The sequence below is a fragment of the Notamacropus eugenii genome, chromosome 2, assembly GCF_028372415.1.
Source record: "Notamacropus eugenii isolate mMacEug1 chromosome 2, mMacEug1.pri_v2, whole genome shotgun sequence".
Classification (NCBI taxonomy): Eukaryota; Metazoa; Chordata; class Mammalia; order Diprotodontia; family Macropodidae; genus Notamacropus; species Notamacropus eugenii.
This window is the reverse complement of record NC_092873.1, coordinates 419,841,346-419,860,842: the sequence shown is the minus strand read 5'-3', so window position 1 is coordinate 419,860,842 and position 19,497 is coordinate 419,841,346. Positions and strand designations below refer to the sequence as shown.

The following is a 19,497-nucleotide window of genomic DNA, read 5'->3' as shown; positions in this document are numbered from 1 at the left end:
TCTCCATACATTTGCAAAAGCCATCACTCATCTAAAATGTGCTCCCTTCTCATCTCTGCCTCTCAAGCTTCTGCACTTGAAACCAATTCCCCTATGAAGCCTTCTCTGATCTCTTCTTCCCCTCATTACTCCTTTCTCGACCGAAAATTATCTTTCTTACTTAACTGTGTTCAATGCTATTATACTTTGCTAGACTATAAGCATCTTAAGGACAGGCCTGATCAGGTTTTTGTCTTTGTGCCCTCAAAGCCTGCCATATGTTCTCACACATCATAGGTATTTAACAGACATATGATGAATTTAGTTATTGACTTGAGCACTGTATCCACAACGGTTTCACAGCACTTATCATGGGGCCCTAAATATTTTTTGTCTAAACTTGTGATTTTTATTTGGTGTAGAGAATTCGCAGTATGAAAATTCTCCATTGAAAGAGATGAACAATTATCTATAATTTAATTAGTTTCCTGAGGCACATACAGTCACATAGCTACTATATGTTTGAGTCTTGAACTCAGGTCTCTTTAATTCCAAGGCCAGGTCTTTATCCACCATGCCACCTATCCATGACCTACACACTTATGTAATTTAAAAAAATTATTAAATTGGAATTATGTAGTAGATAAGACTAGAAAATCAGGAGATTTAGGTGGTAGTCCTGGTGCTGGCTAGTTTTATGCCTTGAACAAGTCACTGAATTTGTCTGCGCTAAAGTTTCCTAATCTGTACAGTAAAAGGACTGAAATAGAGAACAATGCTATACCAACTAAAATAAAAGTTCAAAAAATTAAGCTAAATTATACCTTTGCACACTGTGCAAAAACAAAGTAGGAAAATTTTTTTAAAAGATAAAAAATTACAGCTCAGGTCCTTGAAGGGCTACATTTTTCTTTTTTTTGAAGATAAGACATATTTGCTGAAAAGTACAACATAAGGTATGGGGAGATGAGAGCAAAGGTGATCCTGATGAAGTGCTGGAGGGAAACTGAAGAAAAAGGAACGCTTTCAGCCAGGGGTTGTTTCACAGGAAAATATATCTAGAGATGGAAGGAACCTCAAAGGCCAAAAGATTAAATGACTTGCCCAAGGTCATACAGGTAATAAAAACTAGAGGTAGCGTATGAACCTCGGTCAATTCTCTTTCAATTATACCATGCTGCTTCCCAGAAAGGCTATATTAAGAAAGTGGCATCTGAACTGAATCTTGAAAGCAGATATAGATTCTGAAAGGAAGAGAGGAAGAGGCAGTATATTCTAGGGCTGAGGGAATGAATTTAAGTGAGAGAGGTGTTGTCAAGTTTGTATAAAGGGGAATAAGATGAAACATCACTAAAATGATAGTGACAGAGTCAGATTATCAAAGGCCTTAAAGGCCAAGGTGAGGGTTATGTCTTTTATTTTAGAGGCAATAGGGAGCTACTGAAAATTTTTGAACATAGGAGTGACATGCTCAGCCCTATGCCTTAAGAAGATTACTTTGGCAATAATGTGAAGGATGGATTGGAACAGCGAGGAAAGGGAGGCATGAAGACCAATAATGAAACTATCTAACTATAGAATCATTGTGCACACTGCACTGCACACAGTAAGCATTTAATGTACATTTAATTGAAATGGAATTGTCCAACCCACATTGTTCCATCCAAATGGCTGTCATTTAAGACTGTCAAATGCCCTGCTGAACCCCAAGTATACTATGTCTGGGACATTCCCCTGATCTGCCTAGTTTGGTACCTCTCAAAAAAGGGAATTGCTACTTAGGTAAGATTTCTTAGCAAAATCACCCTGGCTTGTAACGCCTACTATCTTCTTTTGTTAAGTGCTCAGAAATATTCCAAATAACCCATCTAAAATTTTATTTGAAATTAATATCAAGCTCACCACCCATATTTTCTGGAATGCTTGTTCTACTGGCACTACCCCCAAACACTATATCAATAAGAACATTATTTGCCTATCTCCACTTCACTCCATTCCACCATTTCTTCCTCCAAAATTTAAAAAAAAAAAATTAAGGACCTAACAACCATCAATAAGTATAAACATTCAAAAAGGAAGTAAAAACAAATAAGGATTATATATGATTACTTTTGTTATGTTCAGCTTTGAGTCCCCTTCTGAACTTTTTCTCCTGGCATCTTTTAAACCAAATAGCTACTGGTGTTCTTTTTTTCTTTAAAAAAAAAAAAATACCTCACTCTCTCCCCTGGCCTCAGCTGCAGCGGATCGGCCCTATGTCCTGCTCCCTCGTTCAGCCACCGCTCCCCGGATCCCCCCTGGCCCGCGCCCCCACACCTAGATACACGAGTCGGGGTGAAATGTCCTTCACTCCCAGGCTGGCTCAACAGGACAGAAGTAGAAGCTGGACACCTGGACAATGAATGGAGAAGCTGACTGCCCCACCGAGATGGCCGTACCAAAAGGCCAATACCGCTGGTCCCAGGAAGATATGTTGACTTTATTGGAATGCATGAAGAACAATCTGCCTTCTAATGACAGCTCCAGGTTCAAAACCACAGAATCACACATGGATTGGGAGAAAGTTGCCTTTAAGGACTTCTCTTGGGATATGTGCAAATTCAAATGGGTTGAGGTCTCTAATGAGGTAAGGAAGTTCCGAACGTTGACAGAACTTATTCTGGATGCTCAGGAACATGTCAAGAATCCTTACAAAGGCAAAAAACTCAAGAAACATCTGGACTTCCCCAAGAAGCCTGACACCTTATTTCTGATTTTTTATGGAGAAGCGGGCTAAGTATGCAAAACTTCACCCAGAGATGAGCAACCTGGATCTGACGAAGATGTTGTCTAAGAAGTATAAGGAGCTTCCTGAGAAGAAGAAGATGAAGTACATTCAAGACTTCCAGAGACAGAAACAGGAATTTGAATGAAACCTGGCTTGATTCAGGGAGGATCACCCTCACCTAATCCAGAATGCCAAGAAGTCGGATGTGCCTGAGAAACCCCAAACCCCCCAGCAGCTATGGTACACCCATGAAAAGAAGGTGTATCTGAAAGTTCGCCCTGATGCCACTACGAAGGAGGTGAGCAGTGGTCCCAGCTCTCGGACAAAAAGAGGCTGAAATGGATTCATAAGGCCCTGGAGCAGCAGAAGGAATATGAGGAGATCATGAGGGACTACATCCAGAAGCACCCCGAACTCAACATCAGTGAGGAAGGCATGACCAAGTCCACTCTTACAAAGGCACAGCATCAGCTCAAGGACAAATTTGATGGGTGACCCACCAAGCCACCTCCAAATAGCTACTCTCTCTACTGTGTGGAGCTGATGGCCAACATGAAGGATGTACTGAGCACAGAAAGAATGGTGCTTTGTAGCCAGCAATGGAAGCTCCTTTCCCAGAAGAAGAAAGATGCCTACCACAAGAAGTGTGATCAGAAAAAGAAAGATTATGAAATTGAACTCCTGCGCTTTCTGGAGAGTCTGCCGGAGGAAGAACAGCAGCATGTCTTGGGAGAGGAGAAGATGTTAGGCATCAACAGAAAGCGAGCCACTAGCCCTGCCTCGAAGAAACCTTCTCCAGATGGCAGCAAGGGTGGCTCCGAGAAACCCAAGTGGCCTGTCTCCACCATGTTCATCTTCTCGGAAGAAAAGTGATGCCAGCTGCAGGAGGAGTGGCCAGAGCTGTCAGAGAGCGAGCTGACCCAGCTCCTGGACCGCATGTGGAATGACCTCTCTGAGAAGAAGGCCAAGTACAAAGCAAGAGAGGCGGCACTGAAAGCACAGTCCGAGAGGAAGCCTGGCACAGAGAGGGAGGAGCGAGGGAAGCTGCCTGAGTCACCCAAGACCGCAGAGGAGATTTGGCAGCACAGCATCATTGGGGACTACCTGGCCTGTTTCAAGAATGACCAGGTAAAAGCCCTGAAAGCTATGGAAGCAACCCGGAACAATATGGAAAAGGAGAAACTTATGTGGATCAAGAAGGCAGCTGAGGACCAGAAGAGATACGAGAGAGAGCTGAGATGAGGGCTCCCCCAGCAACTGCTAATTCCTCCAAGAAGATGAAGTTCCAGGGAGAGCCCAAAAAGCCTCCCATGAACGGTTACCAGAAGTTCTCCCAGGAGCTGCTGTCCAAGGGAGAGCTGAATCACCTACCCCTGAAAGAACGGATGGTGGAGATTCGCAGTCGGTGGCAGCGGATTTCCCAGGGCCAGAAGGAGCATTACAAGAAATTAGCAGAAGAGTAACAGAAGCAATACAAGGTGCACTTGGACCTTTGGGTCAAGGGTCTATCCTCCCAGGACCGTGCTGTTTACAAAGAATACATCTCTAATAAACGCAAGAGCATGACCAAGCTTCGAGGCCCAAACCCTAAATCTAAGCCTACCATGCAGTCCAAGTCGGAGTCAGAGGAAGATGATGATGATGAGGAGGAAGAGGAAGAAGATGAAGATGATGATGATGAAAATTGGGACTCCTCAGACAAGGGGGGCGATTCTTCTGAGTCTAGCAGTGAGGATGAGAGTGAGGATGGGGATGAAAATGATGATGATGAAGAGGATGATGACGAGGATGAGGATGAAGATGAAGACACTGAGTGGGAGGGGAGCAGCTCCAGCTCGTCCTTCTCAGGAGACTCATCTGACTCAGCCTCCAACTGAGCCCTGGGGGGAGGCCAGGCCTGCCTCTGTACCCCCAGGGGCCAAGGAAGGCCTTTGGGGGACTGGGGAGGGCTCTGTGGGCTAGGGAGGGGTTGAAGGGAAAGTCCCCTCTGTGGCACCTATTTTTTTTTCACCCCTCTAGTTCTGCTCCCGCCCACCCTCATTTTTTTAAAAGCAAAATGCATGGGGGGGTGAGGGTGGAGGGGAGCCCAGGCTAGGACTCTGCAACCTTAGAGAGATATTCGCCCTTGGGGAGCCTCCAGGGGAATGACCATCAGACTAAGCCAGTGTCTACCTTTCCTTCTTCCTCTTCCCCTCTCCCAGGATCTCCTCACAGTCCCCACCCCCTTGCTGCCCACCCTGGACCATGGATGTCACTGCACTTACAGCTCCTAGCATGGACATTGGAATGGGGCTGGGGGGACGAAGGGCTACATAGGGGTTGGAATGGGTTTTCAGGGGTAGGGAGACTTTGAAGGGTGGAATGTGGCTCTTCTCACTCCCCACTTTCCCCATTCAGGGGAGGGAGTTGTGGAGCTGTACCCCCTGCTCACCCCCCCCACCTCCCCCTGTGTGACTGGTTGCCTTGACAACTTTGTTGGAACTGGGGGTATGGGGACATTTGCAGGGGGTCCTTTTTAAGAAGATGAGGGTGGTCCTGAGTCCTCCTGTCCTGGTAGTCCCCTTGCAGGAAAATGCTCTCCAGCCCCTCAGGGCAGCAGTCTTTTTTATATATGTGTATATAATTTTTTTTAAGCTCTGAGCTGTCAACGAGATGTTTCCTACCAATCTCCGCTACTGTCTCTGTCTGTTCTGTTGTTTGGGGGTTAGGGGGGACTGGGGGGGGGCTGTCATTTTTTTTTAATTGTTTTGAGTGTGGAAGTGTGACTGTGTGGCCTGTATATAGCATGTGTGTATGTGTGTGTGTGTGTGTACATGTGTGTGTGTGAGAGAGACAGAAAGAAATGAGGTTTGAGCCCTTGGGCCTTTAGGTAGAAAGGAGGGAAATGGGAAGCAGACTGGAGGCTCCCTTGTGTTGTCTATCGTACCCTGCCTCCAAGGGAAAAAGGCAGGTCCCCAATCTCACAAAGCTGTCCTTGTTTCCTCAGGGGTGTGTGTGTGTGTGTGTGTGTGTGTCTGTGTGTCTGTGTCTGTGTGTGTCTGTGTCTGTGTCTGTGTGTGTCTGTGTGTGTGTGTGTGTGTGTGTGTGTGTGTGTGTGTGTGTAGGGGTTTGGTTTCTTTTGGGGGGGGGAATGATTCTCTGGCCTGGATGGCATGAGGTTGTGGGGTATCTTAGGCCCTAAGGAGTTTAGGAGTTTTGTTTCTGGGGAGGAGAGGTAGAAGTGGTTCTGGTTAACTAGGCTGAGGAGTAGAGGCTGGCAATAGGCAGTCCACCTCAGGTTCTGAGGTCTAGGGGTGAGCTGACAATTTTTCATACGTATATTTCAGCCTTCACTTGTTCTTCAGGCTGGGCCCTTATGTTCCCGGAGGCAGCCTAGTTTTTATTGCAATGTTTCATTTTGCTAAAGGCTGCTGGATGCAGCTGATCTTCTCTCACCCCATTCCCAATTCCTTAGCCTACCTGACACCCCCAAGCCACTTTGGATTTATTTCTGTGAATGTCATTTTTTAGATGTTTGACTAAATTTGGATTTAAAAACAACAATCATGTCAGTGACTTATTTAGGCTTTCCATTTCAGTTTATCTTCCATGATGGGAAAACTAAGGGACAAAGGGAAACTGGAAATTGATGGCTAGGTGCGAAGAGAAGACAGACCCAATGGAGTGATTGGTAGACTCTCCCAAAGGTAGCCAGACAATCTATGCCCTGACCTCAGGAAAACACGGATGCTTGGGGTTGAAGCAGGGGGAAGGGGGTCTCCCCTATCCCTTTGTCCTGCACCTGGAGATGGTGGAGGGGTTCATCTTTTTGCAACCTGTTTGCTTGTCTCTCTCCATCCCCTAACAACCAGTGGGAAATCAATCCCACTTCCTGTCTTTAGTTGACCGACCCTACCACTGTTGTATTTCAAGTGGACTATGTTTTAGTATAAAAAACAAACAAAAAAACCCAAACCTGGGACTTTTTTTCCCCTGAAATGAAAAATTCTTACAGTGCAGACAAGATCGAAGATGGGTGGGTGGGTGGGTGTTGGTACTGTAAGAGGTCACACTAAGTGTATTTTGGCACTGGGACAAGTTGGTAGGGTGGGTTTTTGGTTTTGTTTTTCTTTCTGAGGGGACAGCCTAAGGGAGGGTTATGGAGGCCCACTTATTTTTTTTTCTAATACTTAAAGAGTGTTTTGTAGGTTTCAACAACTATGGCCACAACTTGGATTTCTATCACTGGGAAGGGGCGGGGTGGGGGGGTGCTGAGGGTGGGATGGCTAGAGATGTTTGGCTTCAGCCAACTTTGGAAGTTTTGTTTCTCCCTCCCCCCTTTTTTTTGTATAATAAAGTGAAAAAAGGTTAAAAAAAAATACCTGTCACTTCCTGCCAATTCATCTCCTTTCCCTCTCCCCTACTGCTATCCTTTTAAAAAAACAAGTGAGGCCTAGGATAAGTATGAAATACAGGTTTCCTTCTGTACATCTCTAAGATTATAACAGTAGTCCAGATATTAGATTGGCAAGTGCTTTCACTGCCTTGATATGTAATGTATCAAGAACTGGAAACTTGAACTCAAAACTTTTAAAATTTTCTGTTTAAAAAAATTATGCCTATACTTGATATTCTAGGCCCTTCACAATCCGGTACTATCTCTTTTTCCAGCGTTCTCTCATATTATTCTCCTCTATTCATTGCACAAACAAGACTACCCTGTCACCTAATGCATAAAAAAACTTAATTGCCTCTGTTCATTTACTTTACTGTTCCCCATGCCTAGAATGCCCTCCTTTCCCTTCTTCACCAACCTACTTTTTACTCATCTTTGAAAACCCAATTCAAATTCTATCACTTTCACAAATTTCTTCCACAATTCCCCTGTAGGTTAACAATTTTTCTTTTTAAAACTCATATAGCATAATATTTAGATGGTATAGTAGATAAAGCACCAGGTCTAGAGTCAGGAAGACCTGAGTTCAGTTTTGACCTCAGACACTTACTAGCTATATGACCCTGGACAAGTCACTTAACCTAGTTTCCCTCAGCTTCCTCATCTGTAAAATGAGCTGGAGAAGGAAACAGCAAACCACTCCAGCATCTTTACTAAGAAAACCCCGAATGGGGTCATTTAGAGTCAGACATGCTAAAACACAAACAACAACTTAAATGCATTGTTATGTACTATTATTAAGTATGAGTTTGTATTTTATCCTCTTATGGATTATAAACTTCATGAAAGTGGGGGCTGTATCTTATCTAAATTTTATCTCATACCTAGAATAACATTTTACATATGATAGGGGCTTCATAAATACTGGTGAATTTCTATAACATCCATTTTTGGTACTTCAATTTAGAATCACAACATTTAGAGTAGGAAGGAAACTCAGAGGCCATCTGGGTCAATCTCTTCATTTTATAGATGAAGACATTGAGCCCTAGGACAGATAAATAACTTATCCATAGACTCACAATGAGAACGCAGAAGAATGAGAATTTAACTGTAGATTTTCCATCTTCAAATACAATGTTTTTTTCTATCATACTACATTTTTAATGATTTACAACCTTTCAAGAAAACAATTTTCTGTGATGGTAAAACAAGCAAAATAATTACTAAGTATGCTTCTCTTTAAAATCTACTAACACCATCCTAAAGAGTGGTACATGCTAGTCTTTTTCACTTAATTTGTATCCCTAGTGCTTAATATAATGCCTGGTACATAACTTAATAAAGGCTTAATGACTGACTTAGGTGGGATTTGAACCTACCTCTTTCAGATTCCAAATCTTGCACTCTATCAAATAGACCATGATGCCTCTATCAACACAGGAAACACTGTTTATAGGCAGCCAAATTACTCTTTAATCCACATGTCAGAGAACTGGTCAATTTAATTGAAATCTATTTCACAGAAAAAAATTTCAAATGCTCCACTTGAATTTTAAATTAAAATAAAATTCAACTTCTGAAGTGATTGAGGATACTAATCCAAAGCAAATAATATTGTATATGACTGATATATATTGAGGGAAACAAGAAACATTCTGACTCCCTCTCCAAAATCAGTATGTTGGGAATGAGAAAGGATCTTGAAGGAAAAAAGTATAACCAATACAGTAAGACAAAGAGATGAGTTACACGAAAGCGTCTTTACAAAAGTAAAAGAAGACAAATAGTTAATTCAAACTTCATGATTATACCAATATAATAAAAATGATGTGACCTTACACTACAAATTTAGCACCATATCAATCAGCCCACGAAGAAATTACTATACAAATAATAAAATCCATCTGGAGGACCAAAAGAACAATAATTTCTAGAGAAATAATGAAAAAAATAAGAGTAATGGAGATCCTAACATTAACAGATTTCAAATTAAAGCATGAAGTAGTGATAAAGAAAATGATTTGATACTAGTTTAACAAAAGAAAATAAATGAGGACTGACCAGACAGAAAGATATAAAAATATGTTTTGTTGAAGATTGAAGCCCAATGTTCAGTAAACCTAGGAACATAAACTACTGGGGAAGGATTTCTTTATTTGATAAGAACTGAGGAAAAACTGGTGAGCAGTTGAGCAGAAAATAGGTTTATACCAGTATCTTATACCATGTACCGTAATAAATTCTGAATAAGTAATCTGAATATAAAATGTTCTATAAAAATAAAAAAGCAGAAGGTCCTATCTTTTAGAACTATGATTAGGATAAAAATTTATAATCAGATAAGGGATAAAGGTAATAATAAAAGACTAATTGCCAAATAACTCCAGAGGAATAATGATCCATCATGCTTCCTAACTCTCTGCAGCTAAGTACCAGACTAGAAGTGATGTAAGACATATATATTTTCCTAAATGACCAATGTGTGAAATAGTTTTTGCTTGACTATAATAATTTTTTATGAAAGGATTTTTATGAGGGAGGGGGAAGAATGTGGGGAGAGTGGAGTAGAAAGATAGTGACAGTGAAACAAAAAATATATACATAAAAGGAAGCTCAGAAGGGGAAGCAAACAGGGTAGTATTAGAACTACAGTAATAAATTTAATATATACTAACAAAATCTCCTACAAACTATGCATAATATTCATGGTGTCATATATAATTCTCTTTTCCTCTTCTATAAAGAAGTTCATATAAAAAAGTTCCTTTGTTGTTGTTTATCAAGTTCATATACTACTTGAGGAAACTTAATAAGACCAAATAAGAAATGATTACGTAAAAGTTGCACACTTCTGTATGACAAAAACTAATGAAAGTAGTATGAGAAGAAAAGTAATGGGTAGAAGAAAATATTTAAATGAAATCTTTCTGATAAATGTCTGACACCCAGTATCTAGGGAATCAATATATTTTCAGAAAAAGGAACACAAATTATCAAAAGTCATATGTTAGAACAGCCAACATAAGGGAAATGCTAACAGGGAAATCAGGCATAATAACATATTATATCTGTGGGCCTATAAATTAGTTCAACTATTCTAGAAAACAATTTGTGATTATGCGTGAAAAGTTACTAATATGTTCATACACTTTGATTCAATGATCCCAATATTGAATTGATAAGTGAAAAAGATCAATTTCACAAAATAATCCTATATTTGCCAAAATATTTACAGCAGAACTTTTTACACTAAGATCATTAATAATAGAAATCTTCGAACAAATTCTTTGCTCACAAACTAATGAATTACTGAACAAATTGTGGTATACCAATGCTATGGGCTATGAAATGCAATTGCTATATCATAATTTTTTTTCTTAAAAAAAGGAAGGCAGTATGAAGGTACAGGGTATGAAGGTGTGGACAGGGGCATGGATTGGTGTGTCAAAGCAAAATGGAGAGATATTTTTTTAAAAGCCAAAACAAAAGTTAGTTAACTTTAAAAAAAAGAAGTAAAAGAACACAAACTACCTTATGTGCTATGGAAAAATGGACTGTGGCACTGCAAACCATGCAATAATTAAAATGCACAAATATGTGATTGATGGCAGGAAGAAAGAAACCAATGTAGATAGAGAGGTAGAGAAAGAAGACTATAGAAACGGGATGACAGTGGGGTAAAATAGGTATTGTATGGGGAATAATTTTACAGAGAAGGGTCACCTCTTCATTGGAAACTAGAGTAATATGGGAAAGAATGTAGAGGTGGGGAGAATAGAAAGCTCTCACATGAAGTTCCATTTTTCTCAATAAAGTGTGAGGGGAATTTCTTAGCTGAGAGGGCAAAGGGCCACTCTAAGTTCACATAGGTATTAATTAGCAGAGCCCAGATTCAAATCTGTTCTCCAACTCCAAATTTGGTTAGGTGGAGCAGTGCACAGAATACTGGGCCTAGTCAGAAAGACCTGAGTTCCAAATCTAGACTGAGACACTTAGGAGCTGTGCTACTAGTCACCAAATCTTTGTCTACTTCAATTTCTGTAATATCTATAAAATGGGGAAAATAATAGTACCTTTCAAGATTGCTGCAAGGATAAAATTAAATAATATTTCTGAAGTTGTTTAGTCATTTCAGTCATGTCTATCTCATAGTGACCCCTTTTGGGGGTTTCTTGGCAGAGATGCTGGAGTAGTTTGCCTTTTCCTTCTCCAGCTCATTTTACAGATGAGGAAACTGAAGCCAACAGGGTTAAGTGACTTGCCCAGGGTCACAGAGCTAATAACTGTTTATGGCCACATTTGAACTCAGTTCTTCTGGACTCTGGGCCTGGCATCCTATCCACTTGGGCCACCCAGTTGCCCACATAATAGGATACAAATCTTGAACACTATTTGTTGAACTGGCAAAGACTTTAGTTTATTAACTTACAATATTTATTGCCCTTGATCTGATCTAATCAGTATTTGTACCAATGGCCTCTAAAAGTCAAAAGGCTTTATATTTTATTAATGTTCCTTCTAGTGATACAGGCTTATTTTTTGTTAACATCTTTGAATTATGGAAGGATGAGTTTTAAAACAGCAACAAAAGAACTAGGTCTAAATTAAAGTGAATCTCTATTATGACAAATCTTTTCAAAGTGATGCATGTGTCAAAAATTATCATCTGTCCATGTCAGCAAAAATTTTCCAGAAAGTTTGAGGCTGTTTGTTATATAATTACACACATTAATCACATAATTGAACATCTTAATTATTGCATGTCCTACTTGCTTCGTTACATGTATTTACGATAATTCTATTACTAGAATGTATAATTATAGAGTCACAATTACACATTAGGCACATTTTATTTCATGTGATGAAAATATATTTGCACTTAAGACTATATAGAGCAGACTGTGATTTGATTTTGTAAAATCTGATTTTGTGAAACATTAACTTGGCAATATTAGAAAATTAAATCAAATATACATTAACTAAAATAGATAAAACTGTTTTGAAGTTATGAATGTGTAAATTGCTATAGTTCTAGACATAAGTAGTTTACAAACATGGCCTTTGAGAACTTTAATCACCATTTCTATGCTGATTCCTTTATTCTATTTGAATTCTGCATCTGAGATTCTCCAGGAGGATGGCAATTGTCTTTGGTGAACACATTTCTCCATATTTTGATATCTTATTTAATACTGATAATCAGAGCATCACTGCACCAAGTAATGTCCACTATCATACAGGGTTTCCCAAAAGCTGTGGTGCAGTTTTAGGCCTTAATAGCATAAAGAGGGAGAGAGGCAGGAGAATTACAGCAAAGCATATGGAAACCTGGTCTTGAAGAGAGGAGGAAGACTTAGGGTCAAGTGTCAACTCTGACGTATAATATGGGACCAATCTTGTGTGAGTTGCTTAAGCTTTAATAGCTTCAAGCTACACTAAGGCTTTTGGAATATTCATATTTATAAAAAAATCCTGTACGATCTTAACATGTTCACGGTGGACATCCTGCTGAAAGAACATCTTTAAGAGATTACCTTCAACTCTACTGAATTGAATGTTGATGTGGTTTTTTTGCAGTCAATTAACAATATGCAGAGGCTTTTTTCAGTGGTGTCCATACACATGAGGTCTGTTCTTCAGTATTTGTGAAAGCTTGCCCTTCTCTTCTAACAGAATTATTTCTATACACTTTTCACTGCTACTGAGAAAGTAGGCTTTGCTTTTAAGTCAACTCTTTTGGTCATAATACTGGACTGGATTTTTTTTTTTGTTTTTTTTCTAATCAATGTCTTCCTCTTTCAGATATTTTGATACTTTTTATATTTTGAGAATTAGTTCTTCAGTGTCCTCAAATGTTGCCTGTAGATCTCCTTTGGCACTGGGGACCTTCTGATGTTTGTTTTCTATAGTGCCATTTCCACTATTTCACTGAGCACGCTGGGTCCAAATGCAGCTTGTTCAAACACACACATACATACACACACACACACACACACACACACACACACACACACACACACACACACACACACACACACGGAAAGGAGAAGGAGGAGTATGGCATAGTGGATAGAGAGCTTGTCTTGGAGTGAGGAAGATCTGCATTCAAAGGGCAACTGTGACATGTACTGTGTGACCAACCTTGGGTGAGTCATGCAGTCTCTCTGAGTTGCCCCCAGGTAACTCTCATACTGAGTTGTGGAGCAGGTTATTGAATCTTCACTGATAGAGGGAGCTTTCTTTCTTATACTGACAAATCACAAGCCAAGATTAATATATATATACACATATGTTTTGAAAATAATGAATTGGGATAATAAGAAAAAGAATGGGGATAAATTGTAGAAGACTTCCTGGAGCTGACAGTTGATGAGTAGGAAGATACAGCTTAAAGAAAAAACAATTAGGGGAATGTACATGGCTATGGGAAAAGATATAAGTGAGAGTTCAGAGATGGGATTCAGCAAATAGTTCACAGAATATAAAAAGCTTTCTGATGAGTTAAACCAAGATAGTAATTTGAAATAAATGTGTTTAAATGAAAAGGTGGGAAGAATAAAACTGGTAGAGGACCTTAAAGCATATGCTGGATTGTTTGTATTTAATCTGAGGCAACTAAACACTGCTGTAGATTTCTATAGAGATGAATGACATGATTGGAACTGTAACCTCATAATAGTGTGAGGCTTGGAAAACATTCCATTTAGGAAATGACTCTTGATCCCAGTTCTAAGTTAGCAGTTGGAAAGAAAGCACTTTTAAATTTTAAAGTACTATAGAAATAAAGAACTATTATGGGAATAGTTGGAAAATGTGAATGAAAGCCTCATGTTGTTTCTTACTAAATTAACATTATTCCAGAATCACCATATTTTGTTACTAGTCACCTCTCAGTTAACAAACAACAGCTGCAGAAGCGCTGGTGTGAAGAAAGGGGCCTGACTAGAAAAAGACATTGGTTCTATTTCATTCCTTATTTTTTGTTATTTTAGGGCTTTCTGTAAGGATTTCAGAAGCTAAGACAGGCCAGGCCTTGAGGTAGCAGACAAGGCCTCAATAACTGGAGCTTTCAAGCTAACTTCAAAATTAGCTTATCATTTGTTTATTTATGAGACCTATGATTTCACCTGTGTAGGGACTTCCTTCTTGCAGGTCAGCACCTTCTCTGCAAATATAGTCACAGACCTGGGGCACTGAAAGGGGAAAGGATTTACTCAGTATATACGTTCAATAGGTAGCAGAGGCACAACTTGAACCCAGGACTTCTTGACTTTGAGTCCATATTTCTATTCCATATGCTAAGCTGCCTCTCCATCTTACATTTGCCTACACAAATAGTTGCAAATATTTATTAGGAAAATAAAATTCTCAAAAGATCCCATTTGGCTGCTGTCCAAGTCACATCACTTTCTATGTCCTCTACATTTCTTAACCTTTTATTTATAAATTAATTATCTATTTTGACAAAAGAGTGTCATTTAGAAATGATTCCTGCTCCCGAGTGTAGATGGGGAGGGAGCATAGAAGAAAGTCGATAAAGATCTAATGAGCTCTTTCTGTGGCTTCTAGTCATCTCTTCCTTCCCTGGAGCTGTTTTAGGACCAGAAACCTGTTGACAGGTAGACTAAATAGGCAGAGTATTTCCAACAATAATCAAAATAGCCTTAAAAAAAATGGTAAATTAATTTTGATAGTACCAATAAAAGATCATAGATGCCATTTTATAGTACTTAATTTGTAGTTATCACTAAGGAGCAATAGAGGATGCTATTGATAATATATTCCTGGATCTTTTTTCTAAAAACTAGATTGACCTTTTAGGTTTATACAATATTTCTTTATCTTAAAGCAATTTCAAAAGCAATATAAGCAAATTATATTGAGTTGACTAAGTTATTAAAGCTGCCAACCAAAGTTGTGTTCGCATTCACAAAAGATATCGAAAAATGACTTTCTATATATGATTATATTATAAACATCCTCCAAGTAGGAAGGACAATTATATATCTTATATATTTTAACAATTCATATCATGTTGAACATACCAGGTCTTATACAAACTCAACATTAGTTTACCTACCCTAGAGGCTGCTAAGGAATGAGTAGCAGAGGGAGTCACTGGAGGGGGAAGGGAAGAATGTCCATGTCCAACAGAGGATTTCAGCTGGACAGTGATGAAAAGTCCATATGTTACAGTGCCACCATAAATTATGTTGGAACGAATGGTCAGGCCACAGAGGGACTCCAAAAATAGGTTGAAAACAGCTCACTGTCTAAAAACAAATTGCCTAAATTCCAATATGAGAAAACAGTGTTCTTGACATATATTTTCAGGTGGCCACTGCTGTTTGAAGCTAAATCTATAGAGACAAAATATAATATGCTTTAGTTTAATTTGGAAATTGTTATCCCAATAAGAGACTGATGTGCAAAGAAATCTGTAACAATCTGTTGCTTTAAATATTTAGGCTTTATAATGAAACAAAGACAAAATGAATGAAGTCATGTCATATGACCTAGACTGAAAAAAAATGACCTTTCAGTTGGTTACAAGTAAATCTCAAAACCATGAGGAATTTTTATCATTTCAGAAATTAGTTACTGTGAATGCATTAATTAGTCATTTATCTAAATATTTTAAAGATAATTTTAACAATAAAAGTGTTCCAACAGTATGTTGATGAATTTATTTTCACTTTAAAAAGCCAACAAAACTAAAAGGAATTTTAGCCTATTAAATAATTTCCCACTTTTTGTCCCCTAACAAGCAAACTATTAATATACAGAAGATGTTAAGCAGTATGCTTATGATCTTTATTTCACAACTTTAGTGAAATAACTCTATGATTAAATTTCTTGTTTCTTTATTATGAAAAATAATACAGAATGAGTTAAGGGAAGGAAAAATTCAAAGTAAATTATTTAGGCTTAGTAAACTGTTATTCAATGAACTCTCCTATTTTAAGGAACTATAAGGCTAAGAGAGAAAAGCAATTTGAAAGTCACTTATTAACATGCTACGTTGATTTATCCTATCATCTTGATGAAACATCAAAGGACCAAAGAATATTCAAGAAAAGCCTCTGTGTTAAACTTAAGTAGTATTCAATTTTAAAGTCTGGCAGGTATAGTGGCAGTTTATACATACTTTTCATTATCAAGAGCTTTCCTAATAATCTTTTTAGGTCAAATTTGCAATCTTCAGCAATCATAAGCTATTTTAATTAAAAAAATATACAGAACAATGAAAGTGCTTTTATGGGATGTTAAATATGACATTTATCATAAAAATACATTTCGACATTTTATAGATAAGATTATAGTAACTTTCTATTATCTGTATTCCTTTTTCAAAGTATTAAAGGTATTTATGGTATACTGAGGAACAGTATGTGTAACATAAAGACACAAAAATACTGAAGATCCTACTGCATTTCAGAATAAAGATTTCAAGTTTGATTCATGCTGCATTAAGGTTTATTTACATTATTTTGGAGAGGGCATGTTAATAATGGCTAATACTAACACCAGAAACATAAGTTTTGAAGAAAAAAACATGACAATTTCCCTACATAACAACAAAGTAACCAAAAGCTTTCAAGAGAACAAAAAAATATCAGCTTGAAGTACCAAAAGTATACCAAACAGTGTAAAGCCATATTGTTCCTCAGCATGAAGTGATCAGATATCTGCCTAAAATGATGGACAGCTCTGGCCTAGTGAACAGGCAAAAAAATCCCATTTACTCTCTGCCAGATGGGACCAACTGGACGCTTCAGCACAAACAACTCATCCTTCTTCGGACCTTCTTGTCCAGCTCTGGAGCTAGCTCCAGCTGATAATGATGGATATCAAGGCTACAGCAAACTGGGTGACAACAGCAGCCTTGTTATAGCTGCCAGTCTTTCAGTCTTGTCATTATTACACGTTGAAGATTTATTTGAGTTTATTGTTGTGCACTGGGTCTAGCCATTTGCAATTCATCACCTACTACAGAAAGTTCAAGATAGTGGCCATAGCGATAACTGCCACCTCCACCTGCTTCTGGAAATGATGAGGTCAGTGCCTAGGGCAGTCCAGTCTTCACTAAGCTCTACACGTCATGACAGCCACCAGTGAGTACAAAATACCTGTCCCTACCTGCATTTGGTACCATTTCTTTAGAAATTACCTAATATGTTACTATTCAATAAATGACTTAAATTTAGTGATAGTATAACATGCACTATGTAACAATGTAACAAAACATGGAATTGTTAGCACCGAAGTAATGAAACTATGACAGCTCCTACCATCTGGACAGTGATGTTGCTATTGTAAAGTGCTATGGTTACTATGTGCTGATTCAGTAATGCAGAAACCCATTAGCAAGGCTCATTTTCTTAATATAATCCGCTACAACCTAATCTTCAAAAAAATCGAACTAGTATTTTGACAGAACTTTCAATGTAGTTAAGACTCCAATATCAACAAGAAATCATTTAATTTCTACTTAAGAGAAAGTGAATCCATGCAGTGTAGATTTGAACATCACTACAGCATGATTATGAGAAAAAGTCAATTGTAAAAAGGAAGCATCCATTGGCTGAACATTAAATCTTAAGTCAGCAATGGATTTTTAAAAATTGTACATTCCATAATTTGTGACAAAGCACATAGTTGGAATGTTTTTGTGAGATTGTGCCTACACTGTTAGGCAGAATAATTCCAATACATATAAACATCTGATTCATTTATTAGTCAATGCATTATATACAGTGTTTAAAAGTTTATGGTAACAAATCCTCTTCAAGCCCCTCGATCCAAGTTAGCACTGTTTGTTATCTGGTTTTCATGACATTAAAGGCACTTTGATTTTTTACTGAAATAGCTATTTTGTTGTTTCATGCCCTGTTTAAAAATCAACCTGACAAATAATGCAGAACTAACTTTGGATGTTAATGGAGTATAAAACACAACTGTTTATAAAGATTGCCATTCTATTTTGTTTTTCTACATTCCACACTAGCTAATGAAATTGTTGAAACAAAATTAAACCAAAGATTACAATTCTAAGTAGAAAATTCTGCTCTAAGTTCTCTTCTGGAAAAGTGTTTCACTGATATGCCTCAGAGGTTTCCTATCAAATCAGTGAGAAGTTAGAAAAGATGTGGATGGAGTTAGACACTTTTTTCTCCTCCAGATAGATAAGAATAGGTCTAAAAATCTGGAAGAAAAGGGACTGCAATGGCAAGTCTTTTTCCATTGTACTCTTAAAGGGCACAGTAGGATAACAAAGAAAAAAATCCAAGTTATTTTCCAGTGAGATGGTTGACTTAAAGACATCTCCCTGGTCAGCCATTACAAGTTGTAACTTACAAGGTGAAAGAAGAGATGTTCATTTTTCTTTTCCCTTTCTCCACAGGCTAGCCTAAGGAAGGAGCTATACAAAACATCTTTTGGCAGGCTTTTTATTTCAAACTATTATTCCTTTTAACAGGCAAAGAATGACTGCTTCAAATTCTATTCACTATTCCGCTTCCCCCTCAATCACTCAGATGAAGACAAAATTTTAACTTGTTCAAATGAGTGAATCATGCAACAATATTTTATTAAAAATTTATTATAAGTCAAGCAAAGTGCTGAATGTTGGGGTTAAAAACACCAAAATGAAACAGTTCCTCACCTCCAGAAGCTTATATTCTATAGTACAGATCAAATATAAAGTCCTATAGTTGGCATTTAAAGCACTTAACTTGGCTCTTACCTACTTTCCCAGACTTTTTACACTTTACTCCCCTTGGCTAACTTCATGATGCAGTTACACTGGCTCCTTCCTTCTCTTTAGGCACAACCCTCCATCTCCAGTTTCTGTCCTTCTGCACTGGCTGTTTTCCATTCCTAGAACGCTTTTCCTATTAGTTTTCCCTGACTTCTTTTAGGTTCCAGCTCAAACTCCACCTTCTGTACAAGTTTATTGTATTGCATACCATCTCACTCCCCCCTCCCTTCACACCCTTTCTCCCAAATATTTACAAATATATGCAAGGCATTTGGGAGTGATGTGAGGTATCACAGGCATAATAGAGGCATAATCAACAAAGACCTGGAAAAGGAAATAGCATTTACTCTGAAACACTAGGAACTCTACAGAGTTAGAAGGTATAGCTAATACAACAGCCAAGAAAATTAGGATCAAAAAAAGATGTCAACAAGGTAGAACTAAGAAGACTAAAACCTAGAAGATGGAATTTACTAAAGATAAATATGATCTTAAAGATAATAGCAAGGGCAAGGGAAAGATGGAACATGTCAGACTTTCATATAAAAATATTGGGGGTTTGGTGGACTATAAGCTTAATATGAGTGGGGTAAAATACATATTTTCTGAAAC

The 19,497-nt window shown here is 38.2% G+C and overlaps 1 protein-coding gene and 1 pseudogene across 10 annotated transcripts in view; one reads left to right on the top strand and one right to left on the bottom strand.

Annotated features, from left to right (window-relative positions):
* The window catches only part of GPATCH2 (G-patch domain containing 2), a 253,379-nt gene that overhangs the window by 122,881 nt on the left and 111,001 nt on the right, over positions 1-19,497 (bottom strand). The gene's annotated exons all lie outside the window — the stretch shown is intronic.
* On the top strand, positions 2,363-4,726 carry LOC140529279 (nucleolar transcription factor 1 pseudogene; annotated as a pseudogene).